Genomic DNA, 6563 nt, shown 5'->3' with positions numbered 1-6563 from the left:
CGAGGATGGAGCTACCAGGCAAAAGAGCGAGAGGAAGACGAAAGAGAAGGTTGATGGGTGTGGTGAGGGAAGACATGAGGAGAGTGGGCGTTAGAGAAGAAGATGGACGAGATGGGCTTAGATGGAAAAAAATGACGCGCTGTGGCGACCCCTAACTGGACAAGGCGACATGCTTTGAGATTGGCTGGTGACCAGTGCAGGGTCCATCCCACCTCTCGCCTAAAGTCATTTGGGATAGGGTCCAGCTCACACGCGACGCAAGTAGAAACTGGAGGGCTGGATGGTTCCTTTAAATTGATAGGTACAGTGTATAAATGGGAAAGTGGTAAAAAGTCATTGTCATTGCCCAAGTACTTGTGCAGATATCTTGGGAAATAATGTTTTCCTGCGGCGGTGTGATGGAGTCCCCCGTGTGGTCCATGCGCTATTTTGTGGATAGAAAGCTTAGGCTGGCCTTCAAGCTCAAACAATATTGGTCCACACTGTGTGGGTCTTAGGGGTTTATAATAAATTAAAGATGAGACTGGGCCCGTGCTATTTACACGTGGAGCGGGCGATTAAGTGCTGAATGCCGGTACGCGGCTGGAAAGAGGAGGATATTAAACTCTGAGCGTTTTGTAAAAAGCTGGCCTTTTCTGGCCTCTCCCGCTCTCCCTTGCTGTAAATAGGAAAGCGGGACGACGGGCAAGCTAAGGAAGGTGAGGCCGAAGCACGTCGGTAAAATATATACTGTGAGTGAATGGAAGGCTGTGAGAAAAGAAGGATGAGGAGCGGCATATTGAGAGAGGACCCGCTGCTCGATATTCGCAACGCACGTCGAGCCGGTCAAGTGACGCTCAGCTGCCTCGCGTGCGCACGCAACAAATTAATTCCATTTCCCTTTAATGCCAGAGCCTCTCAAAATGAAAAAAAAAAAAAAAATCATCACGATTGCGATCGCGTCGGGCCAGTTCTTTCATATGTCAGATGTATTATCCGTTAAGGGTTTATGCTCTGAAAGCTGGACGACTTTTAATCATCAGCCAAGTCCAAATGGAAGCTGAAGATAATAAAACAACAATATAAAAGCCAGAATGGTTGCTGTAATATGTTCACCTACGCTTTCCCTCTTGATGCTAAATGGGTGAGGAAGCCATGTGCCTCCATCTCAAGAACCCTCATACGAAAATTAAAAATCTGCCCGTATGCCACTGTGCAGGGGCATGACATCTCTGAAAGTGCATTTTCCGGAGCCTGAGATTCGAACTCAAAACCTCAGAGCGTTGGGGCTCTTGCGCTAAGCACCAGTTGACTGTACGAACTGGAAGTAGCACATTATGAACAATGCTGTATTCCAGTTATGGCCGTTCATCCCGCTGTAATGTTTCTCCCTCTGCTATTGATGCCAAAAAGACCAAGAAAGCCTTGTTGTTAAGATCCCTCATATGAAAATTAAGCCCGAGAGCGATGTACAAGGACTTTAAAAAAACATAAATCAGATTTTTTTTTTTTTTTTAACTCTAGAGTTTTCATGTTGTGACAATGTTTCCTATTTAGTGAACACCAGGTCTAGTAGCAGTTCATTCATCCTTTCATTTTTCTGAGCCGCTTATACTTACAAGGGTTGCGGGCAATGTTCCCTCGAATTTTTAACGTTTCCTGAGCAAACACACTAAGCCCGTGAGCGCCCCCTTTGGCCACTATGGGCAACATCAGATGTATGCACTGTGGGAAGATCAGTGTCATCCGTTGAAGTTACATCGCTCATTAAAAGGTTCAGATTACTTTCCCATCAGAATATTTTGAAGAACAATTTCGTGTTTTTGCAAACTTACACTGAAAATGGCAACAAATGAAAAAAAAAAAACGTTACAATACAAATACATACCAAGCCGACTTTTAACTATAAATTTGAAATGTCGCTTCTAACTTTCTGTTTTTTTTTTTTTAGACCCACAATTTTATCCCCATCTGTTTTTCTTGGTGTAATACTGAATTATTGCTTGCAGAATATGTTGAAAGCTGAATGATGACCCCAAACAGCTTTAAGGTTAAATGTTATGTTGCCTCCTAAATTTCAAATCCAGAATTATCTTTTTGGGCAATGTATCGTCTGTGGTTTCATCCTCAATCAGGCTGTGCCAAGGTGGAATTTCAACATTATACACCATCTCATCCAGCACTTTCTACTCTGGCTTAGGACCATACTTTTTTCACTCAAAAAAGAGAAAATCTCATCCAGTTTCACCACTTTTTCTTCTATTATTCATATACCCCAGTGTTTGTAATTATGAGTGTACCCCTTTAAAATAGAGGCGGGCGGTGTCAGGTAAAGTAGGAAGGAGATTGTGTGGCCGAGCTCTATGTGAGAGGCAGTGTGCTGCCGTGTTTAAAAAAAACTGTGCTGGATCTGTTTTACTCTGCGCCGAGACTGTGCAACAAGTGCGCAAATGCGCAGTTGCGCAGCTTAGAGGGAAGATTGGTTGTGGGAGTACTCCCTGCTCCTTCTAAGGTGTGCCATGTTAGCAGAGGGGTGGGAAGTGTTGGTCAGCACCTGATAGCCAGTTGGCTTGGCGGCAAACATCAGCATTAATGGGAGATTCCAATCCAAGTCTAACAGGCAGGCGAGGCTCCTTGTGGGGATGACACTGGGAAAAAGGATTTGAAGAGAGGTCGAATCGGCAGTGGTGGGGGTTAATAGCTGATCAGCTGCTAATGGCTAGCTCCTGTACGTAAGGTAACGTAAGTGCCTGATTTAAGATAATTATTTCCGATCTATTGAGTTTATCTACGAATCACTGCTGCTTTGTCCTGTGTGAAAGGCCAAATGGTTGCCAGCCAATCCCATTGTACCTCTACCCATTCAGACTCACACCTACGGACAATTTAGAGTCTCCGATTAACCTAACATGCATGTTTTTGGAATATGGAAGTAAATGGGAGTACTAAAGAAAGCCCATGTTGGTACACGGAGAAATAAACAGCTGTACACACTCGCGTTGATACCTATGGACAGTTGAGAACAGGAGTACTCAAAAAGGGACTCCCTGATCACATCATGCTCAATGTGTTTTGGGTGGGTCAGCATGTGTAGAATGAGACTTGTCGCCATGCCAACAATACACAGAAATCCTGTAGATAAGACCTCAACGTTTAAGACCTCAATTTTGGTGTCTAAAGTATTTAATACCTCTCAGTTCATTTCTTCTGTATATTTGTTATTTGAGTGGTCCAGCTCATGTCACTCTTGCTTTGGGAGCGACATGTTGGCGGCTGGAAGCACATGTAGCCTGACGGGCCTCAAAAAATACACCGATGACACATTAATAAAGAATTGTGACCCTTGAAGATTTTTATCCGAGTACCACTGATTTAGAGTTTAACGTTCTTGTTTATTGAAGTGAGAGAATGCCAAAGTACTACTACAAAGTAAAACACCGTGCAGCTGAGGTGTCAAACTCATTTATATCGCCAGCCACATTGTAGTTACTACTTCTGTCAGAGGGCCATTATGACCGAAACCATTAAAATCTTTAATTGACCCATCATATTTACACATTAAATTTACTAACTAGTTTTGGAATCACAAATCAAGGGTAATGGGTTTTTGTTGTTTGTTGATGTTTGGTTACACAAAACTACTTTGCGATATCTCAATGTCATCATTTACATGACAATTGGAAGTTTTGGTTTAGATTTTAGCAAATATCATGCAAGTTGATACACGATTTGCCTTCGCGGGCCACATAAAATCATGTGGCGGGCCGCATCTGGCCCCCGGGCCTCGAGTTTGACACCGGTGCCGTACAGGAAGGCTGGAACTGAAGTTTGAATGCAGAGAACTGTGAGCCAGATGCGCCGACCAACAATGCATCGTGCTGCCCGAAAAACGTAAATTGTAAACCATCTTCGTTGAATTGCGGAGGGAGCTGGGTGGGATTATTCACAAGTCGCTCACTTTCCCTTACGTGTGAAGGCACTTCGTGGCAAGCGCCGCCATCATAGTTAGTGACACAGCCGAGCGACAAACACTTCCAAACACACACGACGCGCACACTTGCACAGCATCTCCATTCTCTTAGCTTCGGCGCGTCCTTCCTCCCTCCATCTGTCCGTCACTGCAGACTCATGCGCCATTCCAAGCAGCGGTCGCCTGGCAACATGGCGCAGCCTCCCAAGCATATTTCCCAGTTCGCCGGAGATATACGCTTCCAGCCCGCTGTTATTTCATTACAGTGGAAGGCGGGCATGTGTGTGGGTTTTGAAGTTTGGGTTGCTGTGTGATCAGTCTCCAGCCACCTGCTTTTATTGGAGGCCCACCCCCTCCGCCCAAATAGTGTTTGCCGGGAGAATATTAAAGAGATCACTGCCACTGAATGGGACATTATAACATAATTAGCAGGGGTTCAGGGCTGGCACGTTTCACCTAAAAACAGATGGCCTCGCTGATTCTATTAGCTGTCCAGAGATGACCGATGATGATTTTAGTGCCCATCGAATTCCGCGAGGGCAAAGGTCTCACCTCGAATCCTTGAATTGGAAGCCTGCAATAATGGCTTCAATCACATTGTGCTGACAGTCTATAAATACAACTGAGATAGCCCTAAATGCTACTCTCTGTGCTTATAAATTCTGACTCCTACCTAAAAATGGGACATTCCAATCAAGCATGTGATTATAAAATGTACATCTTGTGACTTTGTTTCCAGTTAACAAACTTCTATCCAATCACAAAATATTAATTTAACCAAACATAGTTTTATGTACCGTGGAACCTCTTTGGCAGCAATTTCCAACTACTGTGTGAGAGATTATCAGGCGTGCTATGGGAAGTTATCCAATTTCACATAATTGGTCTGAAAGTTGACATTTATTTACGACAAATAACGTACTGCATCTTTGTGGGATCATTCATCTATCTATGCCAGTACGAATAGGGACTGGCAGAACAGTCAAATGCTCTTCCACTAGATGGCAGAAGTTTGTATCCACCGGTTTCTATTCATATGACATAAGAGTCTCTCGATTTTACACTGATTCCTTAGGGTTAACCCTAACCCTAACCCTAACCCTATGGTTCACGGCAATGCGACCCAGAGAACGTCCGATCTCGTCAGATCTCGGAAGCTGAGCGGGTTTGGCCCTGGTTAGTACTTGGATGGGAGACCGCCTGGGAATACCAGGTGCTGTAAGCTTCTCTCCCCGGCTAAATGCAGAGGGGTTGCGTCAGGAAGGGCGTCCGGCGTAAAACTGTGCCAAACTTGGGAAATACTGCTCTCAGATCCAAAACAAACAAAACAAAAAAATCCCACAGGAAAGAGTTTGAGGATCAAACTTTCAACCTTTTTACATAAATGTCAACTTTTTTTTCCAAATGAAATTTTTAATGTTATCACCATACATGTAAAAAAAAAAATATATATTCCAGCACTGTTCATGGTAAAGAATAAACAAAAAAAACAATACTCAGTCTTTGATCTTAGCAACTTCTTCTCTTGGGTCTTTTCCTTCTTTTGGAAGAAGTGGCGCATTGTTCATCCTTTGATGTGTACACTGAGGCCTTGTTATACTAGGGCATCATTAAGAAATAGTCCAACTCCAAAATGTGTTTTTTTTTTTAATTTTTTTTTTTTTATTTTTGGGCGGTATTTTTCTCCGGAAATATTGGCCAAAATCCAAATTGGCTAGCTACGATTTTTTAAAAATCATGCAGGAGGAAAAAGGAGAGCTTCTAGTCGTCAAACATGCCGATCTGTGATTTTCTTAGTCATTTGCAGTTCATACGGGTAAGGGGCAGTTAATGAAACTGCCTTTTGCTGAACTAACGGTGTTGCGTCGCCTCTGGCTAGTGGAGGTCATGGCTCGCCATATGCCTTTGGTGCCATGCCAAACCTTTTTGAAATCCAAATGAGTACGCATCAGTTCCAATAGTTTTTATCTCAGAGTAACAGACGGGATTTTTTTCCATTTAGAGGCGGAATTCTGTCTTTTTAAATTGCACAGATAAAAAACAAAACAAAACAGTTTTTCTGCAATCTTCCGACCATGACCCGTGCCAGAATCCACACGCGTTCATTTTCCGATCTGACTTTTGCAAGCGAGGTAGAAGCGAGGTGGAGAATGTGATACGCGTCTGTTGATTGGTCGAATGTGGAACAGGCAGGTAAAGCGGCCATTTACAAGTGAAGACAATGGCGGTGCTCGAGAGGAAAGACCCTTCGCGTGAAAGATATTGATTAAAAATGTCAAAAATAAGTTTCGATGGGATTGGATGGAACGAGAAATCCTCGATACCGTTGAAAAGAAGGAAGTTATCGTTTTGTTAAGCGACTTCATTCGCAAAATCGATCGACCTGGTAAAGCGTTGTGCACGTGGTGTCAGGATACTATTGACTATGGATCAAGAAGTTTCAAGGCATTGGAAGTTCACGCGAAACGACAAAAACACGTCGAAAACGAACTTTTCCATAGCTGCTACATTCGGATGTCAACCCAAAGCCAACAAACCTTCCACTACTCCCGTATTGAGAGGCAAGATCCACCGAAACAACCAATCCGCAGTTGCAGACGGTGTCGTCAATAAC

The 6563-nt window shown here is 43.5% G+C and overlaps 1 pseudogene; it reads left to right on the top strand.

Annotated features, from left to right (window-relative positions):
- The first annotated feature begins 5055 nt into the window (after positions 1 to 5055).
- On the top strand, positions 5056 to 5174 carry LOC133515172 (5S ribosomal RNA; annotated as a pseudogene).
- Positions 5175 to 6563: the final 1389 nt, after the last annotated feature.

This window comes from Syngnathoides biaculeatus, chromosome 16, assembly GCF_019802595.1.
Source record: "Syngnathoides biaculeatus isolate LvHL_M chromosome 16, ASM1980259v1, whole genome shotgun sequence".
Classification (NCBI taxonomy): Eukaryota; Metazoa; Chordata; class Actinopteri; order Syngnathiformes; family Syngnathidae; genus Syngnathoides; species Syngnathoides biaculeatus.
Note: the sequence above shows the minus strand (reverse complement) of the source record. Positions and strands in the feature narration are given on the sequence as shown.